The sequence below is a fragment of the Diadema antillarum genome, unplaced genomic scaffold, assembly GCF_040938485.1.
Source record: "Diadema antillarum isolate AM-2024a unplaced genomic scaffold, OU_Dant_1.0 seq00002322_RagTag, whole genome shotgun sequence".
In the NCBI taxonomy this organism is placed as follows: domain Eukaryota; kingdom Metazoa; phylum Echinodermata; class Echinoidea; order Diadematoida; family Diadematidae; genus Diadema; species Diadema antillarum.
In genome coordinates, this window is record NW_027272943.1 from 177,050 (window position 1) to 202,539 (window position 25,490).

Genomic DNA, 25,490 nt, shown 5'->3' on the forward strand with positions numbered 1-25,490 from the left:
ATATTTTCTCTGGTCCCCCAATCGCGAATTTAACCACTCGCGAAAATGTGTGACAGCGGCAATTCGCGAAAATTTATGTACGCGAAAATTATAGCGTATACAGTAACCAGAACACAGGTATAGACATTAAGGCCAACATTTATGTGGTCAAACACCCACAGAAATTCACTCAGAGCACTTCAAATTGCAAAGGCTCATCTGCATAGTCATAGGATTTTGCTTAACCCGTTGAGGACGAGTCCCGAGTATACTCGATGGGAAATACATGTACGTGTTGTAGCAAAATCAGCCCATTTTTTTTTTTTGGGTTAAAATACACTGATCTCTGAAATTATTCATTCACTCATTCCTCTTTTATTTTCATTTCCAAACGATATACAATATGAATATTACCATTGGCAAAATTATAGTGCAATGCAGAATGGTGAGGTATACATGGTATGAAACCAGACATACAGTATGTCCCCCCATAAAATACAATCGGATTTTGGCATTAATAACTTTCAAAATGATTAAACAACTGAATGCTATTTTAGGAAATGAAACTATAACTTCTTACCTACATTTTGCAGAAAACCCCACTCAGTTTGGTTAAGTGGTAATAGAGAAATGTGGATCATTGTAAAGAATGTCATGGGTTCATTTCTTCCGAGTTCAGCACTTGGATGCTCTTGGAACTGTGAACACAATGAACAAAACTTGGAGGGAAGGGATCGATTCCTCACATGCTCTACAAAGATCCTCATTTCTCTTTGACCAATGAAGCAAATCGGATAGGCTTTTCGGAAAGATATGGGTAATAAGTTATAGTTTCAAAACCTCAAATTGTATTTGCATTGATTCCACTATTTTTAAAGTTATCGTTTTGGCGGGTCCCATTGTAATTTTTGTTTTTTGACATAGGGTACAGTTTTTTTTACACGTTCTACATGTGAGAGAGACAGTGATTGGTTTCTACTATATGTTCCCTGAACAATATTTTAACAGATTTACCGACAGGGTCAAAATTAAGTAAATCAAGTGCATCTGGTTCCAGTAGTACCAACAAATTTGATCACTATAGTTGCACTGTCACTCACATATTGAAATAGTATTAACCTTTGCACAATACATATTTTGCACTGGGCCACTTTTCAGTGATATTTGCTTATCAATACACATTCACATACAAGTGCACTTTTGCAACAACAACAAAAAATCTATAGAATATGTTCCAAATGTACGTTCTTGACAGTAATTATTTCTGCATAGATGTTAGTGCAGCATGAAAAATTAAAGAAAATAATCACATTTACAGTGTGTCATTTGTATTATCAAGAGCTGGTTGCCTGTTGTTGCAGAAATCCATGTTTAACATTTTTTCTTTCACACCAAGAAAACACCATATGCCTCATTCATCAAATTTGACATTAACTCTCTGGTTTTGTTTTTAATTTTCTTTTTTTTCTTTTTTTTTTGCTCGTGACGGAGGGAAAAATTTTCTTGCGGAATTTCTATTCAGATTTCAGATTTGCTACAGTAGGCAAGACACTTTGACTGTTGACTGTTCCATCTTTCTTCCTGGAACCAAAAACAGATTTGAAATTTTAAAAAAAGTCATAAAGCTATTAATGGAAATATGATTTGCTTTCCATTGACGTCACGATGCATTACATGTCAGCTGCAGACTGAGACTTGACTTCCGTAAGATGCCTCTGATAAATTGTATCCCAGAGCCGTTAATGCGGTCACACTCACAGGAAATGCTGCAGTAGGGGCATGATATAAAAATACAGTATGGTGGTGGTGGGGGGGGGGGGGGGGGGGAAGGGGCACAGGCTGAAAGCACCCCAGAGTCCAAATTGATAACGGAAATGCCGTACAGTCGTCCATGCATGGCCCGCTATGTCATTCTGATCAATCAATCTGATGCAAGTGCTGCTATTCAGCGAGCGAATAAAAATTCAGACAGAATCCCTATACCACAGTGCTAATCAACATTTTTGTCCTTTTTTTTTATAGCCATCAATATGCTCCTGAAATCATGGGTAAGGAATACTATTCAAAGAAGTAGCCCCCCAGTCCACGTCTATTTATAGGAATAACTCACAAGGTCCGTGTAGCTGACTGAGACCAATAACAACAAACATGGTGCCATGGTCCATGGTCCTGAGCTCATGGAATAAATCATTTGCAATATGTGGCCCTATCTAAATCTGGTACAATATTCTTTGGCAGCCTGTAAACTGAAATCCGGTGTTACATCAATGCAGTTTAGCACTGATTCTCATACACCTAGCAAGTCTACTTCAAGGGAAGCAAATTCAATGATACTACTTTAAAATCACATCACTAACAAAAAATATTGAGAACTATTTAGAGAAAATCGATCAAAACTTTTAGATGAAAACTAAATGCGCCTGCATGGTACACACCAGATTTTCAATCTAAAATGGACTTGAAGAACCGATTATATGTTATACATTTATCATCCCCACCGTCTCAGTCTGCTATTGTGTATTTGTGAGCTGGGATACAGCTTATGACCATGAGAAGTACAATGATACAAGCAGAGGGGGGAGAGCGAGAGCACGCTCGCTTAAGCGCTAAACGAAGCTGTGGAGGGAGGGCTGTGGGATTTGGGTGATTGAATGCCCACTGGGGTCCACTCTGCTGATGGACGCCGGCGTGCGTCTGAGGTTGATGCGTATTTCTGGTCCTCCGACGGGACGCAAACAATGGCATGATTACCTCCATGCGAGTGGTGATTTACTGCCCGCCGCTTGAGAGGAGCTTTCGGCCGTCTGCGGGGAAGTGGAAGGTCGGATGCAACTTTCAAAAGGGTCGGATCTTTTGTATAGACTGTGCTCCTGCAAGAGCACAAGACTTTAAAAAATACTTATCACATATTGGGGTTGTGCTTTCAAACTTTCAAACATATCATTTCATTTTTTTTTTGCTAATAATATGAAACTGTCATCTCAAATTTTCGAGATGTACTCTAGACCTATTGAAAGAATGACACGATGCAGCAGACGCATGCCACTTCCCTCAGTGACATTTCTAGTTTTCTTTTTCTTTTTTCTGCTGATCCACTAATTGATGAGAAATTGTCAGGTGTTTAGGTATCAAATAGAGCAGCATGGATGTTCCTATTGATGACAGCTGCATCAACGCTATCTACATTACTGCAGAGCCAGACACATCACTGTGTGCTATTTTTATCAGAAAGCTCCACAGCGTACACACAGCCTACCATCATAAGCCATTCAACTCAGAGCTGTACCATCTCTCTAGAGGTACAGCAACACACAATGTTTACGTCTACTGCAGACATCCCCACTGAAGAGCTTTAAATCTCTCAACAAATCTAATCTGTGTTGTGAGCAACCAATACAAAAGCCCAACCAGACTGGTTATCATTGACATTCTGATTTTGATGTTAGTAAAATTTTTAAAGACTCAAAGCTTTCCAATGATACATGTGACTTGTCTCACTTTTATTGCTTCCCTTAGCCCCCCACCCTCACAAAAAAAAAAAAAACTATGAGAGGAAAAAGTAAGACATCAGAAGACCAGGGGGGTGTTTCATAAAGCTGTTCTTAAAGTTACGAATGACTTAAGAATGACTGGTGATCAGTTCTTGTGCTGAATTATTGAAATTCTGATAAGTATAGCACATCAGACCTGATCACCAGTCGTTCTTAAGTCGTTCGCGTAACTTTATAAGAACAGCTTTATGAAACATCCCCTAGATGAACAGTGTTCTGGAAATTGGCTCTGCCATGTAGTCTAGAAAAAGTCAAATATGTAGGAGATAATGTACTTTATAGTGATCAAAGACCTAGTGGTGTGGGGGATTCACAGGTCACCCAATTCATTTGCTGCCAACTGGGGGTACATTTAAAAAAAAAAAACACAAATAGCACCAGTCAGTGAATGTGTTCATCAAAGGGAACGCTTATCGGTAACAGTCGACTCAAGTCGAAATTCTTCCGCTGTGTGTGTAATTACACAGAGATCAATGATAAAGTTATACACAATTCATTACGGGGATTCTCGAATAAATCCGAGTTGGGCCAGCCTTACCACTCCATGGTACTCCCACACTACTGGGTCTTGATATCAAGTTCAAACTAGTCCAGATGAAATGTTTTCTTTCTTCAACCACAAGCAAGCTTTGCAGTTATCTCTGCTTTAATGTCAGCATCTGTTTCCATCAGGGCAGCTAATAGAACCGAATAAATCACACATACGCACACAGATAGATAAACTAATGTGCTTGGATTCAGATTCAAGCACGTAGATAGCCAATCACGTGTAAGATGATAGTAAATCTTTACCATAACTCTCTTGACAATATTCCTCACTTTTGCTTGCAATAATCAGGCACAATGAAAAAGACAAGCCCAATGCAGATGAGAAAGGTAAAATTCAGAATTTGCAAGTAGAAAAATGAGACAAACAACTCCGTCCTTTCAATTTGGTTGCACTTATTTCCCCAAAGATTTCCAACTGAGAGCATCAAATAAACAAGCCTGAGACCAATGAATATGAACAGTAATGATTGAACATAAGATGCAACAGCTTCGACTGGACGGAGCTCAACTCCAATTTTGTCTTCCTCCACGCCTACTGGGATGTACATGGCTTTGAATGCAAAATATACAGACCTGAACAAAAGAACCATGATATATTTGGAGTATATACACAAGCAAAACCTTCCTAGGACTACCTGGGGTAACTCTGTGCTGGCACTTGTTTTGATTTTGTACACATGGGTCCAAATCATTCACAAAGGTAGTTTGAGTCAAATCTGTGGTTTGAATTTAGTCCACTGACTGTTCAAACTAATACGGAAATGGGTACACACATTTTACAGATGCGTGTCAGCAAGCATTCACCACAGGATGTTTGTTGGCATGATATGTCATGTACATACATACAGACGAAATTTGCAGAACCCTTGGAATAAATTTAAACTACTTTGGTGATATTTGGCCAGTAAATGAGTCCTCCTCCCTTCACATACCACATTAATGTTTATTTAATCCTGAATGAGAGCTATGCATGTAACTATCACACAGCACTGTGCCAAGAGTGCATTTAAAAATCTGTAAAAAAAAAATCTGCATACCATCACCAGTCAACACCTAGTGATCTTGGGGAATAGGATTGCATTCACGTGACTGCTACTGGCATCCAAATCATTCGCCGTTTTGCCAATTAATTTGTTTTTTGGCTTTCCAGAAAGAACTCCTGCTAATTTTCTTGTAATGCGACTCTCCAAACAAGTATGGTCATGAAAAATTGGCACCACTCTTGTACTTGTACATGAATTTGGCACAAATCACAAATCAAATCACGCAAAGGACAATGCACATTGTCTAACCAGGCATTAGTAAATGATCACAAGTCTTCCATTAATCTGGTGCAATAAAAGTATTGTAATTCAAAATCCACACCACCTTTACTATTCAGTAATGTTATAGAGTCACTTCATATTGATAATTACTTTCTAATAACTCTCCCTAATGTGCATTATTTCAACACTACGTCATGTATGTCAAACGAATTCACACCTTGGAATACAAACAAGCAATACGTACGCACTTTGCACTTAGCACTTTCTTTTCAGAATATGTGATTCATCACTGTAGAGGTTTGCTGCTTCATATTGTGCATTATTGCCACAGCAGAGAATTCCACACCATACAGCGCTCCAGAATCCAAGTTTCCGGAAGTTCCTACTGCCGCACAAACAATGGCCATCCTGATTACGTTCTATTGACTGTGCAAACATAGAGGAAGGTCCTGAAACCATACTCTCATCTCACACCGTCCCATGAGCTGTAACCTCCATTAGCCTTTTGAGACGCATCGAAGCCCCAAAATACCAGCACTTTGAGCCGCAGAAATACATTCCGCAGTGCAAAGATATGAAGTCGATCAATTTGATGCCACCTTGGTCCTGTACCAGCATCAGCATTGATTGCAAACATTGCGGGAGACTGTTGAAGGCAGGAGCAGAAAGATTGATTCACACATGCCCACAAACTGAGTTTCACGTAAGCAGACATCCCTGAGCCTGCAAATCCATATGAAGCTCAACCCACTCCCCCATTAATGACGTTGTTTAGATATATGCCTGACCATGACGTATTTCAGTCGATCTTACAAAATTTAGCAAAACAAGTCAAGAAAACAAAGCAGATCAGATCATCTCATCAAAAGTATATTCATATGCACAAATTCAGAGCACAAAGCAGTAGGACTGGATGGTACTTTCAATTGCCACAGACTCTATTACTGGTACCACTGAGACTACTACTGGGACCATTAAAACTACTACTGGTGCCACTGGTAAGACTACTGGTACCACTGAGATCAATTCTGGTGCCACTGATATGACTTCTTATACCACTAAGACCACTACTGGTGCCACTGAGATGTCTACTGGTACCATCGAGACCAATATTGGTGACAATGAGATGTCTGTTGGTACAATTGAGACTTCTTCTGCTAACATTTCACTGATTAACCACCAAAACAAAATGACTTTGATTATGAAGCATGATACTCTGGTCTTTGGCTTTTACAAGGCCGATTGCGAACTGATAAATTTGATGCTTCAGTACAGTGTAAGAGATCATTATCCATCCCACAAATCATTTGCAGCTTAAATAGATACATTACAGAGTGTCACACATGCCCTCTTTGCAAGTAAAATATCAAAGCCCAAATTTGTAGGAAATAATTATGACACAATTAAAATGCAATGTGCACCACAAGAAATGAAATAAAAACTTTGTTTAAGTGAAAAAAAAATTGACACCATTTACAGTAATTACAATATAATGGTAGGTCCTGTCCTCAGAATAATTTGTCATCATAGTGATGAATTTTCTCTATTTCAATTTCTTGTTTCCGTCCTTTCAATCAAGAGGGTTCATGGGACGAGGGAGAATACATGTGGGGTCGAGATTAAGATGCGCTCTTAACCGTTCTCTGACCCCTTACGTACTGTAGTCCGGTCCCAATGGGTGATGAGCAAGCCCTCCCATCTGTCAATGGGGATGCACAACTCCCATCGGCATCGGCCGGCTCTTCCCCTCCACCGATCAATGCTAATTTGACACTGATTGGTGATACTGGGTGCATTGAGCGGAGGCAATAGGGGGGAGGCCTTCAAAATGGCACACACACAGGAGTCCGCGTCCAGTTTGTTTAATCATGCAAGGGAGTACCTGCTGGGGGCATTTGTATGCACGGCCCATTGTTTGCGCTGCCATACCCAAACGGTATTTCTCGTACTGAGATGAGGTTATGGAATATTCCAACGGAAGGTAAACATATTTGGTAAATGGGGAGACAAGGCGGACAGAGTACCCAGTAGAATTGCGTCATACAATGAAGTCCACATCGGGTTTTTCTCATCGCGCAATTGTGCGCTCATCCTACTGGCAGAAGTTCAACTTGAGACCGGATTTTACATCCGAATCTACAGGCAAGCCCCTACTTCTTACCATGCAGATCTTACCTGAACATAACATCACACAGCATGGTATACCATATCGCAAGTGAAACATAGTATGTGGAGCCCAAGACACTTTCCTGCATCAGACTGAATATCTGCAAGCTGGTGCAGTGCACGAGTCAAAGAGGATCTTAGTTAAGAACATTTCATATTGCCAATGGAATGAAAGATATTAATGGAATGTATATTGCACATATTCCAAACTACAGAAAAGTGGACATTTTTCATGAATTTCATGTGACCAGAAACTAGCACAAAATCAAAAGCACACAAATTGTTTTGCTTGTCATATGTACCACTACGTAATGGCTCAATTCCGCTGAACTTGAAATACGCATTTTCATCCTCATACTCAGCAGAGAGCGAAAAGTTACTTGTGCACAAATGTCCACTTTTAAAGTACTGATGGCAACAGCAAAGTCAAAGAGATAGTCTATTCGGCTGCTACGTGTAAAGGCACGAAACTGGGCCCAAATATGGCCATTAACCTCTTGAGGACAGTTTGATTTTGCTACAACACGCGTTTCCCATAGACACTTGCCCGAGTATACTCCAGACTCATCCTCAATGGGTTAAGACAATAAGTCAGCACAGAATTAATTTCATGCTTCTTGAGTAGTTGAGTACTTTTTTTTTTCATCCTTTCCATGCCAGGAACTTTGGGCAGTGTGTACAATCGTATGGGATCTTCTGTGACACTCAAAAACACATAAAGGGTTAAACGCTAAGGGTTGACATGCTACTGGCATGCCCTATAGCCAAAGACATTCACCTGTTCTTGCCTTTTTTCATACCACACATATAAGAGATATGCTATTGGGCCTCAGTGGATTGGGAGCAAAATTTCCCAACATTATTTTATTTTTTTCCTATTGACATATAACATAAAAAGGAAGCGGGGGGGGGGGGGGGGGGGGGGGGGGGTCTCATCTCAGAGGGGGAAAAGATGTCCCGTGTCACAAAAAACACCTCTCTCTACTATTTCTGATAACTGATGAAGGCACAGAAAAACCACTAATGGCCGACATGAATGGCGGCAAAGGGGCAACATCACTTCTCCCTTTCACATTGGTTTACTGCCGTTTGAATGCTATACTCATATCAACATGGAGGCATGACTCTTCCTTTTGCCTTCCTCTTATCATGTATGGTTTCTACCCTTTCTCCCTCTTCCCTCCCCCCCCCCCCTCTTCCTCTCTTTAAAACTATCCTGATCCTCCTTCAACATCTCCTTGTGTATTTGGGATTGCACAGCAATCCCAAATCTAATCCACAAAATTGTACATCTCAAACTTGGGACCCATGGGGCCCCTGATGGCGCACACACCCCTAGAGTCACACGCCAACTCGCGTCTCCATATCTAATTGTCTCGGCGATGACTTCAAATTTGCATTGCCACTCTACCTACGCCTTTTCCGGGAATGCGCGGAAGCAGAATCAATTGCTGCAACGCGGTTTATGAAATGGTTTTGGTGCTGCGTAATTGCGGGGCTCCTGCTTGCAAATCTGCGATCACGGGATTTCATTAGACTGCAGCTGATCCTGTAGTTATTACAGCACAGGAGGGTGGAAAACGAGGCCCTCCACGATGGTGCTCAAATGAACGCGACAAAAGCTGGACATATGTTTGCGTCTCTCACATTGTACAAGCTGCACTATAGCTTATGTGCGTGAGCCAAAAATAGAACCAATCACAGGTCTGCCCATTTTCGCTCTGGTTATCACTGTTTCCCGGGCCACTGTTTGGCAATATGTTCTATAGTACGTGACATTTATGAGCATCATTCCTGAAATCGTGTCCAATTAGCTGGCACTGGGTAGTTGATGTATACTTTATGACAAATACAGAGATTTACGGAAAAAGTAAGGGCATTCCCTATCAGATTCCCAGTGCCAGCCTCTCCTTCCAAGACAGAGGCAAAAATAAAAAATAAAAATGGAATTTTATGGTTTATAATTCATAGTGAATTCCACCACTAATTTGTAAGTTATAATCACTGTGTACACCCATCCAAAATTTATGTACCACTGCAATTTGGAAGTATATGTAGAGCTTGCTAGCATTCCTTAATACAGCAACCCCTCCCCTGCATAAATGGAAAGCAAACAGATAGAGTAATAACATTAAAGATATTGATTACCTGACACTTACCTTTATGTAGTCTTATTCAAAAGTGGTGCTGATATTACATAAACCTAACAGTTTCACATCAGACCAATATAGCAATCGTTTACATTACATGGACCAGAGTACACCCACTATCCAGTCTTTTCATTTCAACTACTTGCTTTGGAGGAAAAAAGTTCAAATCATATTATCTAACTTAAAATAGATGAATTTCATCTTAGATTTAAAAGGTTGCTCTGTTGGCATAATCTGCTTCATTAATTTGACAGGGATTCATGGTTGAATAGAAAACATAAATCTTTACTGCCATGATGGGCCATGCTTCACAGAAATCATACTATAAACACCCATGTCAAAAATGGTTCTGTACACAGTTCTCACTTTGAAAAAAAGATATGATTACGACAAATGTAAGAAATCAAAAGTATAGTCCAACCAGTAATAAATGCATCTACATTAAGTCACTGGATGGGAAATTATCTCCCTGAAAATGCATATCTACAAAAATTGACTTTACTGAGAGATGTTTAGGGTAATATCATTCGCCCTGCTTTCTGAAAATGGTACGCAAGTTCCATTTCATTGTAAGGAAATTGAAAATAAGTTAAATTTTCTATGCATTTCCCTTATTGATCATCCATGCATGACATCACAAAATGTGGTATCCTTCTCATCCAGCCATATAGCTGTGCACTAAAACTCCAGAAATTCACATCTTTCCAACGGACTGACTTATTTTCCTCAAAACTTAGTTGATATGTTCCACTAATATTGCTGTATTCCCTCAATCCACATTTTTCTTTGGGTTTCGCTCTCCTAGTAAGATGTTATTACATATCAGCAGTGGTAGTTGCGTGTGCTTTATGGTCACATTAATTAATTATCCCATTAATGAAACCGTGAATCGCCCAGTGCTCCTGCGCCCAGTCAATACCGGTAATGGCCTTCTCACGATGGACACAAGGTGAGCGTGACAGGCCCAGCCAACGACGACCGCATGGCAATCATGTTGGTGGTGCACATCTATTTTTAACCTTGCGTAGCAACGCTTTTTATGATGTGGCAGCTACCGTCACGCACTACGAGAACACAAGGTCACAACGAAGCCCATACTTTGTTTTTCAGCCTTGAGATGGCTATACGCCATTTTGGATGCACATGTATTGAAAAATATAGTATACTGAGGCAGCCTCTTTTCAACCAAAGTTAGAGAAGCCATTGTAGCAAATCTCACTCATTTTAAAATATTTTCTTCATTTATATGCCTCGCTATAATCACCGATCTTACACTAGAAGGATATCACAATGAAAACTTTACATTTCACTTTATAAAAAGTCACCATCAGAACAAACGAAAATGTTTTAACAATTGGTTTATGCATGTGTGTATATGCCTGCTATTATTTTTCTCAATATTCCTTTATTTGTAACATAAGTAAGAAGGATCGCAATGAAACTGTCTGCAAGAACCTTCTCACAACACAAGCTGAGAAAACAGCAAAGCATCAATTCATTGAGAGGTAATACTCCTCCTGTACAAATGAAAAAGAGCCATGACTGTGCCACTAGGTACAACAGAGTCAGCTCATAACGTTGACAGACATCTGACTGTCAGTACACATTACGGGGTGTTGCCCACTCAAAAGAAAATCTAATATACCTCTGCCAACAAATCATACACCAGCAAAAACACAGCTCTAATGTTCATGTGTGCCCCGACCATACATAATCTGATCTCTGCACCCCCCCCCCCACCTTGAATCCACTCCCACAGCTTAATTCCACTCCCAGCCCACGCCTGTCCTCCAACCACAATTGGTTGGAACACATAAATCGTCAGGATCTGGTGTTTGCCAGATTAAAAGCAGCTTCAGCTTGCTGGGTGGGCATTCAGCACTTGACGCATGAAATTTGAATATGGTTTTAAATGGGAGAGAGTGATAAATTCATGATCATATCATTCACTGATTCATGACTACAACTAACATTATGTCTCATTGCCATATTAACATATGAATTAACATCCTCATCCTTATGATAATTAGACCATATCTATTTACCTACAGTGAATTGCTACATTCTCTATCACGGTTTCAAATTTCACAAATTGTGTCATATGCCCAATTCATGACACAGAAAATAGAAATAAAGATTAGAAGTTATGAAACATTGACCTATGATCAGATTAAAGGACACTTTTTTTTTTCTGAAATTGAAGGTATCTGCCTTGCAAATTATAAAACCTGATACATAGTTTGCTGCGTTAGCATTAGAGAATCCTCGAGTTACAACATAACACTATATGAATACTATGCTCATTGCACAGGGAGTTGGTAAGAATTATCCACTCAATAATAACTTTAGAATAGGCAAAGACACATGGGCAAAAGTGAGTGTGTATTGGAATGTTCAAAACTGATGACAGTGAATATCAAAGTTTATTCACATTAGACTAAGCAATGTTCAATATTTGTTTTACAAAATGGAGATATGATTCAAATTTCCATGGCAGCTATTTTTGCAAGATTTCCAGGCTAGCACTAGCTCTCAGTTAAACTGAGCTGCACGTACAAACAATTGCAATGCATTTGTAATTCTTTTTTTGTGTGTGTATGCATGCATACATATTGTGCAGAAATCAAATGATAGATAATTGAGGTGTAACTGCATAAGAGATTTCCATATTAGGCTAAACAAGTGGTATGCTGCTGCTCAAAAAAGTAAAACTCCAGAAAAGCATGTCTAAAAACAAACAAACTACTAACAAAAAAGTGCTAGCTCTTAAATACTTGTATCAAGGAGTCAGTGAAGGGAGAAATCACGGCTGGAGTTCCATGTGAAGAACTATGCCTTCAATAGCGAGAGAGAGAGAGAGTGAGGGGAAAAAAAAAACAGAACCAGTTTTACTGCACTGTTCTCTGCCAGTTTAACGATCGAGTTCAGGCAGTTCATAAATCACAAGTGCTCTCATAAGCCTGGTGATTTACCTACAAGAACACAATGAGTCATCCAGGAATAATATCACCATTTCATACAACATCTAATGAAGTTGATTTCATCATCGCTGCTACTTGTCAGATCAATTCAAACTCTAGTCCAATGACTGGGGTCAGTGATATTTCATCCTCTTTCTGATTGAGAAAAGATTCTGAGCCAAATTTCTTGGAAATAGGTGTAAATAGGTCATCTAAGTCGAAAGATAGACAACTAAATTTAACAGACAGATGGGGGGGGGGGGAACCAAGCCTTTAACAAATGGGACATTCTGGTAGCAGAAATGAAATTATCCTCCCAACACACATTCTTCTTTCCTGACTTTTGTTTTCATTAAATGTAGAATATCCAAAGTGCATGAGCACTGATACAGGGTATCAATTTTGTTGGACCATGCCAGCCACATGTAGTCCTTTGTGGTAGAGTGCAGGAACATGTCTTTTTACGTAATTATTCCTATCATCATCATCATCATTATTATCATCATCATCATCTTTGTCTTCATTATCTTTATTAGCACTATCATCGTAATCATTATTCATCATTATTCATCATTATTGTCTAATTGTCATTATCATCAACCATGCATTCTCTGTTCCATCAATCCCATGTAGGCTGTTGTGATGTTGACAGGCTCATTCATCCATACTGCTTGGTAACATGTTCATATCTAATGATGATAGCTGTATTGTTACCCAGGATAGTGCACTTAGAAAAAATAAAATAAAACACATATTTCAACAAGATAGAGAACTTTTAATTGGTACCCCAGAGTACTGTGTATGCCACATACAAACGGCACATTCTGTGGTGAGGTTTTTCATTTTCGTAAATTTTGGAAGTCAGGTGCTATTGGTGAATTTAACAAACTGCAAAAATTATTAACTCTGATTTCAACACAAATTCAACTTGCACACATATATTTCATGATTGTACTCAATGTTTGCAAATTTTACCACATGCAAAATTGTCACAAAGTCCTGATTTGCTAAAGTATTAGACCCGCTGATTATATAGCGTATACAGTATCAAATATGCATTTTATAGGCAACTGGAAGGGACAACAGTATCACAAAAATGCAGCGCCTCAGCTAACAGAAGTCTGGATTACTTGGGATGGCAGTCATAAGAAGGAGACTGATTAATATTTTCATTTCCTGTATAATCTATATGTACATGCAAATCGGCTTCAAGTTCCAACTACACACACAGAATGCAAGCTGAAGAGCTTATTGTTTCAAATTACCAGTATCAGACCATCAAAACATTAGTGAGTCTGTTATTCATGACATCATCCTCTTCTATACCCCCCCACAACATCCTTTGGCACCAAAGAACAAATAGGCATGTAATGCCAGAGAGTAAACAAGGTCTACTGCTTGAATGCTGACAATTTGAACTTCTTTTTATCTCAAATACTATAATCAGTAAAATTGCAGGCTGCAGATTAATAACGCTCCCTCTTCTTCCTCCATCTTCCTCCCCCCTCCCCCTCCCCCCCCCCCCCCTCATCCAGCCCTACTGAATATACCTTTGAAAAGTGAAAGATCTTCTGAATGTCGTTATTATTAATGAGACTCTGGGGCAATCACCTGTGAGTCCAAGTGTCAAGTTTCTGTAGTTCCAGACCCAAAAACAATCGCAATATGGATGTTGCAATGAAATTACAATTGATTTCCAAAATGAGGTGCAATCTGGCAAATTACTGAGCGGGTCATTTCATAAGCAAATGGCAATCTGATGAGCAAATAGCTTTTCCAGCCAAAATGTCATGTTCATAATCTAAGAAAACAGCTTTTCTTCTTGTTTAGAATCAGGTCTGTGTGTCCCCCCCCCCTGCAAGATTCCCATTGGAAAGGATTTTTTCATTACTGTTATTAGTTTCCGATTTAATAGCGGAGCTTCACAAGAGGCAATGACTATTTACTATTAAATCCATGAGTGGATGCAAGAATACTCTGAAAAGGCTCATTAATGCCACAAATTCACAACATAATTAAGTTGAAATCTGTCATCTATGTGGGGGGGGGGGGGGGGGTAGGGGAAAGATGAGAATACCTCAATCTATCAAACATATGACACATCTACTCTTTGTGCCGAGAAGTGCACAAAGACAATCTGCAGGTGATTGAACGTGATGATTGGACTGTGATTCTGCAAAGTATAACATTCACTGTCAACAACCTCCAATCTCCGTTGCAAGACACATGCAGTTTAAGTAATCCAAAAGAAAGAAAAAAAAAACCCAACCCAATCAAAATCCATGGCTGCATCAAACATGATTATCTTTTCCTGACCTTGATGTTTCTCGTCCAAACAATGCCTGCGAGGCTTCCCCAGTTTCACTGAATTGTAGGTGTAAATATCAAATATTTTCAAGCAGTCTAATATTTTGTGTTAACATTTGCAAGAAAACCAAAGAAACATGAAATCTGGATTTATTTTTCTCTCTTTCTTCTAGCATTGTATTCTTCTTTTCTTCTGACAGCAATGGCAGAGCATAACAAATATAAGTCAGTCTTGCCAGCACAAACTTTGTGTGATATTCCCAAGAAAAATACATTTTTCATTAAAAGGAAATAATGTGCACATTTCCTCCTGAAAAGGACAGCCTCACAAAAAAAAAAAAAATTAAGAAATGACAGTAAGAAAACATCTGCACTAGATTCCCAGCTCTATCTCTGCCCACAGACGCTTTGCAATATGTACTGCAAAATTTGCAAGTTGATTAATATTTGCTGATCTGACAATGCTCAAAAGCTCACCTCTTGTACAACATAAATGCAGTATGTTTTATCAGCACGGTGGGAAATCACTGACTTTGCTCATCTAACAAAAAAATGATCCTTTTCCTCTCTTTTAGTGCAGTTCTGAATCCCCCGTTACACCACTCGCAGAAATGTTGCAAAATGTGCTTGCATAATACATGACCTACAACGTACTTCTCTTCCAAGAGGTAACATTTCTCTTCGGGAAGCCATTGCATTCACCCAGCAACATTAGTCTGAAGAAGCCATTTTGAGTAAAAATGACACACTTTACATTTGAAACATACCTTGGATCTGTTTGTTTTTTGTTTTGTTTTTTGGTGTGGGGGGGGGGGGGGCAGGAAGTTGGAATGCATTCCTCAGATGTTCATTTACATTTTCCGTACACAAAAAAGGCATCTCCTTACTACACAAAATAACATGTCTCTTTTGTATGGCAATGGCTTTGGTTTTCTGAAACAATTTATCAAAAATGTAGGATTCTTCAGTCATTGCTAATCTCTGCACCTCTCCTCACATGAGTACCTTGCAAACGAAGGGCTCCGTCTTATGATATCAAGACTAACATAGGAGCGAGGGGCTCAATAAAGTCTGCATTTCTGCAACGACAAACTCTAGCAAGTATGCAAGCTATTGGGATTACACTGTTATTGTCAATGCCATTTATGGAAAAAAAAGGCCTGCATGCATCACTGGTAAGGTATCACAACCTAAGAAGGGCAGCCATGAAAGCAATGCAAACAGATGCAGTAACACTATACAAGTGTGCTTGAAACAGCTGAACCGAAGTTTTTTTTTTTCCCCCTCGCCGCATTAATTTCAAAGCTAGCTGCATGCCCCGGCTGCCGCGCGCCCCATCCCTCCCAACGATAAAGCAAACAGCACTAATCTCCTTGAAGACACAGTCTACGGCGTCGTCGTGAGGAGTTGGGCCATGTTCCACGCCATGATTGATTATGATTCATGACGCATTTAACTTCCCGAAGCAAACATGTAGTGATAGACGCACTTACTGCACATGGCGGGGGTTGAAGACAGAGGACCCAGTTAACACCTTCCCGGCTGACTATCCCCTTTTCCCCATTCCCATCCCAATTGTGCCAGGACCATACCGACTCCTGACAGATTTGAGAATTAAAAAAAGGCGAGCGGAGGTTTCACTTTCACATCAGGGCATGAGCGCGGCGATATCATCGCACAGGTGAGACCACCTGAAAAGGAGATTAATTTCACGCTCAATGGGTCGCGATGAAAACTCTGCGGCAGTCGGAACAGTGTGAGGGGTGCTCCCCCCCGAAACATTGCCATATCTTTCACATTCCGCCGAGCCCCGTGGCGGGGATTTCTGTTTCACTACCCGGTAATCACAAACCAGGTAACCATCATTGATTAGAATGTTAACTCAGGTGTGCTCGTGACAAACACGCAAGTTACAAAATACACCGACATCGCAGAGCAGTCGCAAACAAGTCACATGATATGTGGTATCGCCTCTCTCTATCTTTAGCTCCAACTAATAGTTTAATCCTCCTGGTCACATTCTCTGTCATTCTTGTCTGAGGCTGCACCCTGCACTTTAGTTTACCACCAATACTTCTTCCAACATCGACATGACAAAAACATGTGGCATGAACTTGAAATCTTTCAAGCAATACATTTATGAACAATCTATTTAAAATATGGTTTTGTGCTTGGGACTTTTCAGTAAGTATGTAAAGACTTAAATGACAACTGTGACTAAAATCATGTGAGATAGGAGTAGCACTTAAATTGAATTATATATATATATATATATATATATATATATATATATATATATATATATATATATATATATATATATTTACACCAGTACATGAATAAACATATCACGCATTACATAAACATAAAAAATATGCACATATTTATACACACATGAGCTCTGTCAAGAAATGATAGTGGCATGATAAGAACGTATTGTCTAGATGTACTTTCCACAAAGCATATTCTTTAACAAATCAGTATTGCAATATTGCAACTTTCTGAAACGAAAACATTGTATGCGTCATTCTGCCGAGACTAGCATCAGAGCACAGCCTACTCACATGTAAGATAAGACACGGAGGTTATTAGCGACAACAGATGTGGCGAATGGAAAATGTTCGTGCTTGTACTGTCATGGGACAGTAGAGATAGTGTGTGAGAGTCAGAAGGAAGTAAGGTTAACTTGTGGTAGCGGGCTTCAATAGATGGCAAACCTGTGAGAAGGCGGCCGTGTTGCAGGCGTTTGGATTGTTATGACCATGAGATGAGTGAAGACAGCGAGAACAGCAACTTCAAGAGAGATAAAAAAACAACAACAACAACTCACATCTGGGCCCCAGAGACAAAATGTTTTTCACACAACAGTACAACATGTTGTCAGATTGCCAAGATGGGCGCTGCCACTAGCAGGCAGACATATGCAGAGAAGATGAAGAAGGCAGATGCAGCTTGAGGTTATACCGAATAATGGAGTAGAGATTAAACACAGAAATTGTTAGAAATTGGAGATGGAGGTTCCATGGAATCGCAGCTTGGTGATGCGAATGGAGTATAAACACTTCTCATGGCAACAGATATGCAGTTCTATATTAAGCCATTGCTGCCTGTCGGGCAAAGGAGTGGGTATATATGATAATATGCATGTCATCGTTACATAACATGTTTGGTAATGAGTTCAGTGGGTTATACAGGATGCTGGGAAAGTTTCCAGGCAGCCACAAACAGTCAACTTCTGTTTCTCCCTCAGTACTTCAAGGGTACTCTGGGTGAGAAATCTCCGGTTTGTGGCAGAAATGGGTCAGGGGAATGTATGAGATAGTGGGATATGACCACATGGTGTTATAAGATTCTTTGTTAAACCCAAAGATTTCACTTGCATACACATTCATTAGCCCCTTGCCCTTGATGATTTTCTTTTTCTTCAATTTTCCAGCAGTAGGTCCATACTTCCCATTCATACTGATTGACAAGACCGTTACATCTCTGTTAGATGGTAAGGCCAAAAAAAAAAAATTGTTGCATTGGCGTAACCCGCCCGACCCTAAAAATTCCGCCGACCCCATGTTTTTTTATCATTTTTTTTTGCTATCGATATCAAATATCTTGTTGATTGCGATCGCGATCGCACAAACCCGGAAGTGGAAACGGCTCTGGGGATATCGGATGTACGAGGGAGAGATCTAGCGCCTCGCATAAGCCTTCCTTGATCAGTACGTCTCCATCTGTTTCCAACACGGACACGTACTCTAACAAGATTTATTCAGTGTATACATAGCATTCAGACTGCGATGTATTGTGCACAGTTTTGCCATAGGTTTCTTGTGTGGAGAACTTACACGAATCTGTATATGTGGGACTGTAATAGAGATCGCCGTGTGCGATGAAAAGATCGTACATATGGGTCAATTTGCATCTATCTTATCTAAGTCAAAATAGTGAAATATGAAGTGAAAACATTCGGGATAGGGATTTCAACATCTTTAAATTCTGTGAAGGGGTATAATTCCAGTAATATTGGCCTCATAAATGATTTGTAGAATAGATGAACACAGCACATTTGGTGCAGCAGTTATAACTGTTTACTGAGCTGAGCACGAGTTTTACACGTAAAATGCAGGTAGCAAAAAAAAAAAAAAAAAAAAAAATCCGCCCGACCGACCCAATTTGAAAATCTCATGTTACGCCAATGCAACAATTTTTTTTTTTTGGCCTAACTTAGTAAAGATTTCACCAGTGCTACATCAACAATGATACTATTATTCAGCCGCCATCACACAAGGCCAAAGCTGGTACATAATGGCTTTTCTCTACACGCTGTGTAAAGGCTTTACATACAACCTCTCAACAGCAAATACCGCTATAGGTATGCCCATTATCTTTTATCATGGCTGCTATACTAGAACATGGCATAATCGGTGCTTATTTTAGTCGATGAAGGGCAATTTGTCAATCAGTTGCACCAAATATCTCTTTGGGAGTTAATTTCTGTAATAAAAAAAATTGACAGGACTAGATATTTCTTTTTCTTTTTTTAATGCAATGAGGGGACATTCTCTGTTTAATGATGCAGTCAATGGGGAAAAGATAGTGGTTAATGCCCCAAAACCAAATGCTTTTGCAGAGTGAATTCATGAAGGAAGACTTAATGTTGATATATAGGATATGATGCCATGAAAAATTGGTTCATGAGTAAAGTGTCAAATAATTTTTTAGCTCCAGTACATAAAACTGGACTAAAGAGCATCTTCAATTTTTTTGACTTTTACTACTATTTCAGAAAAAAAGAAGAAACTAATCTGTTGATATATCTTCAATCTAATTAAATGAATACTTCATAATTTCATTTACAAAAGAGTTTAAATTTCACAAACAGCTAAACATTTTCATGCAGCAGTTTATTCAGCAGTGGACAGTCAATCATTGTCCATTTTAACTGTATACATATGAGGCATTAACACAATCTCCCTCTACTGAATTAACATCAAATTTTATCTATGTACTTATACCGGCAAGAAGACAAATGTTACTGGTCTCAGAAAATGGCTATAATCTGTAACAGATACGGCTATCTGCAGGCATCATGCATTACTTTTGGTAAGCACAGACAAGGGGATACAGAGAACCATCCATAGAATACATAAATTACATCATTATTTCTGTTAATGGACAGAAGACCAGCGATCAGGATACTATTACGCAACATTGCCACCATATACTTAGTACTCTTTTCTAAGTCTTTCAAAATGGATGAGCAAAGTTTTTTCATTTTTTTTTAAACAGTCTCTTTATTTGCCTGTTACGAGGCAATGAGTCATTGCAATGGTATCACTTGTGATTTTTATCCTCTTGCATTTTTATTTTTTCATATTGCATTTCTTTTTTTTTTTTTCTTTTTTTTTTGAGGGGGGAGGGGTTGGGGTGGTGAGAGTATGTAAACAGGTATCACCTGTGCCTGTGAAAGGAATTTACATGCTACTTTTGATTGCATAAGAGCCAAAATATGTTCTTCACCTGTTTTGCAGGATGTGCACCTGTTTCTTGCTTGATACAACAACCATATCACCATGACAACAAAGCAGATTATTAGGTACTGAGATGCTGCAGAAAATCACCTCTGATCTAATCATGGCCTTAACTCATCATAATGACCAAAACAAGCTGTGAAAGTTTTCCATGGCCTCTGTGCATTTTTTTTGTTCACCATCCATAGCTTGGGTTAGCAGGCAAAAACCCACGCTGGTCTGATTCCATGTGAAGTTAGAGACAGCGCATATATACAGCGAATACAGATGCAGGTACTAAACTCGTGACTCAAAGCAATGGAAATGTATGTTAATATCTGCATATATATATCTGTATTTATAAGCATATATATATATGTATTTATAAGCATATGTATATATATATATCGTCGCTGGGGTGACAAGACCTCGTATTTCCAAAATGTCAAAAAAAAAATTTTTAATTAATGGTCAAATAATGGGTCAAGTGATGTCTTGGCCAAATCCCAACTGTCTTACTCCAAAAATGAAGCCACCATGACATGTCAAAGAGAAGGCTTTCCCATTCACTATAGTGCTTTGGCCGCCATGTTTTTTCGCTCTCCTGAACATTTGACATTTTTGAGATACGAGGTTTTGTCACCCCAGCGACGATATAAATATATATATATATATATATATATATATATATATATATATATATATATATATATATATATATATATATATATATATACATATATATATATATATATACATATATATATATATATATATATATATATATATATATATATATATATATATATATATATATATATCCCTGAGACTGGAGATGCAGAAGTTTGAAATTAAATGAGTTGTACAGCTGTTAGGAGGGAACTGAAATATTGTGAGAAAACTCGCTGCTGGAGTGGGAAATGAATGAGAGTTGAGTACGACATGGCAAAAGCTTACATCAGAATGCTATTCAGCCTGCAAAGACTTCGTGCCCCCCTCTTTTGCAAAACCAGCGGACAAGAGATGGGCTGCAGAGCATACTTGATGAAACTGCCCAGGATGTTGTTATGAGCCCTACAGCAAGATTTTTTTTCCCTACTGGCAGACTTTTTTTTTCTTCTTTTTTGGATATAAGCACTTCATCTGACAAAGTCAGCAGTTTTGATGAGATCTTTATACTTTTTTTTTCTCCTCTACATCTCTACCTACTTGATCTGCCATCTCAGCAAATATATTGTAAAAGAGTATCTCATTTCCACTTCCGCGATTGGATTCCAGTTTTTCCATTCCGACCGCGATTGTGTCTGAATCTCACTGCAGGATCATATGCCCCCCAGCCGTCGAGACACTCAAAAACACAATGGCCATCATGCGCACACAGTCCCCCACTCTGGGGCAGATAAAAAGTCGGAATGGGGGCTGCACATGTCAATGCAATGAGATTGCTTTCTGTTTGTATAGCAATGGCGATGCATTGAAGCCGGACACGTTGATAAATGATGTCTTGAGGAAGTCTTGCCTTATGATATTACAAGAATTTAAAAAAAAAAGGAAAGAAAAAGAGGGATGCACTAGCTTGCAGGCTGACACTGATGTTGTGAAGGTGAAATTAGTGACTTACAAGATTAAACAAGATACTGCAGGTGCACAAGAGGTGTGTTGTCCTTTACACAGGAAGAGGTATTAGATGTGATAATAGACCGTAGATTCAGAAAAACTTTGATGCGCCAACGTTTGTTATAAAATACTGCAGAATGGCACTAACAACCATGGTCAGCTTCCAATTATCTCTTAAAATTGTCAAATTCAAAGTATTCCATCAACACACCTCCACTGCAGCACTGCGCAATGATCTGAGTTTTACAAACATAAGAAGAGTTATCATGTTCTATGCAATCAGCTGATATGGATTACTCCACACAGTTTGAGTGAGAAGAGTGTAAGAAAAAAAAGACACAGGGCCCAGAACACGTACCGTTACCTCTCCGAACAAGCCGGGGGATGCCCAGCTCGATGAAGAAATTCTCGTTCTTCTCATACTCCTCGTCGTCGATCACGTTCACACTGATGTATTTCCTGCAGAATGCGGAGAGGGGAGATGGAGAGGGAGAGAGAGAAAAAAAAAGAAAACAAATAGTGAGTCAGCCAAATGCTAAGTGACTGGACAAGTCTCATACGGCATATGTGGAGGGGGGCGGAGGAGAGCTGGTGAAGAGTGAATAAGACCTGGCATGCCACTTCTTACAACGTACTTTTGACAGGAGCAGATATAATCTGACATCACACGCTTCAGACTGCCTGACGGGAATGAATGAAACATGGCATCACTACACTTGACAATTCGAAGGAAGCGAAATATCTGGCATCCCTTCATCTACAATACCTTCCTGACAGGAAGGAATCCAATCTGGCATGAATAGTTCTGTCTTTTAATGGGAGTGAATAAAATTCGGCAGTATCACCTCTGACTTTTGGCACAAGGGAATGAGATCTGGCATTTTTACTTCCGTCTCTTGACAAAAATTTAATCATCATTTTTCCCTCCCCCCGCATTCAACCAATTGATCCTGTCAAATTTCACTTTAACCTACCATTTCTGATATCAGAAATTGCCTTTCTGCAAGAAATGCTCTGAATGATAATAACAACAACAAAACTATCCAGCAAAACAAAAAGCACAGAAAATGACATGAAAAATATTCCCAACTTGGAGATGGAGACCACCTCATGAAAATCACACCTGAATCTTTCAGTTTTGAAATACCACCTTCTTTAAAAAAAAAAAAAAAGTATTACAAGTCTTCCATACCTGACAGATTAATAGACATTCATGAAATTTAGCCATGGGTACAAAATGTATGGCTGAGTTTAAATGCTTATATGGCAATAAATATCAGCTTCAATGTAACAAACCACACGAACAGAGAAAATGGCAAATTCATTAATGGAATGGCTGTTGACAACCAGAATGCGAGCTTTGTGAATTTTCCTCAAAAACTCCCAAGGAATAATGGTGGCGGAAACACATGCTCCTTTTATTGATTGTCGCTTTCAGGAAATTGACTTTGCTGTATGAGCCACACACTAATTGCTTGACACAATTAAGGGCTTTCGATTGGCCGCTTGTTGTCCAAACCAGGTCATCTGTGTGTCACATCCTCTTTGCTCCCCCAAGTACTTAAATTGTGTGCAAACATTTTATGGCAAATTGGTTTTCTCATGGGGCAACAGAGAGGAAAGGGTATTTCACAAGAAGAAAAGACACCTCATGCAAACGCTTTTAAACAACCCAAAGATTTAATTGTCACATACATTTGTACAGCTGATCCTTCGCTGTCAATGTAGTGGTGGAAATGCCTCCATTTCCAGTTGCAATGGATTAATAAGCACACACTTTTGTGCATTATCTTCTCTCAATTGATCTTTAATGTGCTCTTTCACTTAGCTGTATCTTGCCAAGCTATCTACCTCCTTTAAAATAGTAACGGTCGCTCCCTAAACTTAATTCCTGGGTAAGTTAGACAAAACACTGAGGCATGGCAATGCAACAGTGCCACGTGAAGGTTATAGTGACACAATAGGATTATGTTAACAGAAGTATCACAAATCCCTGTTCAATGGCATTCAGTTTCAGGAAAACTTCGTAGATTGGTATTATGGAAAACAAGCTAGCAGAGGTGTTCTGCATGGCAAACAGAAGCCTGAGCATGCACAATGCGCAATAAGGGCTGGTGACTGCAATTTTCTATCAATATTTAGTTTAGTCACATCTTAAACAAATGCTCGTAACTGGCATCATTGACACTCCAAGGAGTGGTACAAGGGGGTTGTCTCACAAATTATCTAGTCGATCCTAAAAGTTAAGATCAACTTATAATCATGGTATGCCACTGGTTTCCCTGTTCAATTTACCAACCGTACAGAATCCACTTCAAACTGTTGCCAAAATTTACAGGAAATTCCTTTTTCACATATTTTATTTTGTATATCAATGGTCACATAAAAAGTCTCCAAAACTTTCACTTTCATTAGGAAGTTAGAACAACATCGAAGACACACAAAGCATAGCATAACTTGGAGTCGATATGAACCTGTAAGATCCATTCAGATTCTTCGTGAAACATCCCCACAGTGTACTCTTTTGAGAGGTAAAAGGCCACTATACTGATGAAAAGGCTTGGATGATGTATCCTGGAAAGGGCTGAATATTTAGTCATAGTGCCTGAAAATTACTGCTTACAGCCTCTATTGTTATTGAGATCTGAATAGATACATGTAAAAGGCATTCAGGTATACTTTCCTTTTTGTCGTTCTACTTCAATGTGTTCCAAAACAAAAATTTTCACAGAGTTTCTAAGGCATTACTTGGAAGATAATCTCAGCATTGATATATTCCATCAGTTTAACAGAAATAATAATAATCTCTAAGTGTTTCATACATATTGTACATGATGTGTTTTCAGGTGTTAGAATCTCAAATACCAGCACAGACTACCAGGTGTGAGCACATTTCAATGACATTTAAAGTCATATGCTCTGTGGTCATTGACTGCAAGAATACCGCTATGTCCAGTACATTAACCAAACGCAAAACATAACACTCACAAGCTGACAGACAGTTGTACACCCAGTATCCAGGTACTCAATTTTAGTCTTGCCAGAAAGTTCTATGTTTCAAGTGTTTAAGTGTTTTGAATGAAACATTGCTTGTGTCTGGCAGGTGGATCATGGTACCCATTGAGGACAAGTCCCAGGTATACTCGGGCATATGTCTATGGGAAATGCGTGTTGCGGTAAAATCAGCCCGTCCTCAATGGGTTAAATAAGCACTGTCCATAGACTTAGGAATTGACCTATTTGACATTGGTCTGAGATACCATGGGAAGCTTGTCGGAATCTACAATCAACACATATGAAAGGGTATTCAGTAAAATGTGAGGACACTAAACACGTCATGCACTTCATTGCCAGAAAATGCACGTCACATTCCTAGTAAAATGTACTCCTGTTGCTACCCTTGTTTCAAACACACGACTGTGAGACTACAATCTTTATGCAC

General features: G+C 39.2%; 1 protein-coding gene across 1 annotated transcript in view; it reads right to left on the minus strand.

The window, feature by feature from the left end:
- LOC139714578 (sodium/calcium exchanger 1-like) overlaps window positions 1–22,502 on the minus strand; it is a 78,354-nt gene extending 55,852 nt beyond the window's left edge. Inside the window, exon 1 of the mRNA XM_071626268.1 lies at window positions 22,407–22,502. The gene's annotated coding sequence lies outside the window, so the exon portion shown is untranslated. The remainder of the gene's footprint in view (window positions 1–22,406) is intronic.
- Window positions 22,503–25,490: the final 2,988 nt, after the last annotated feature.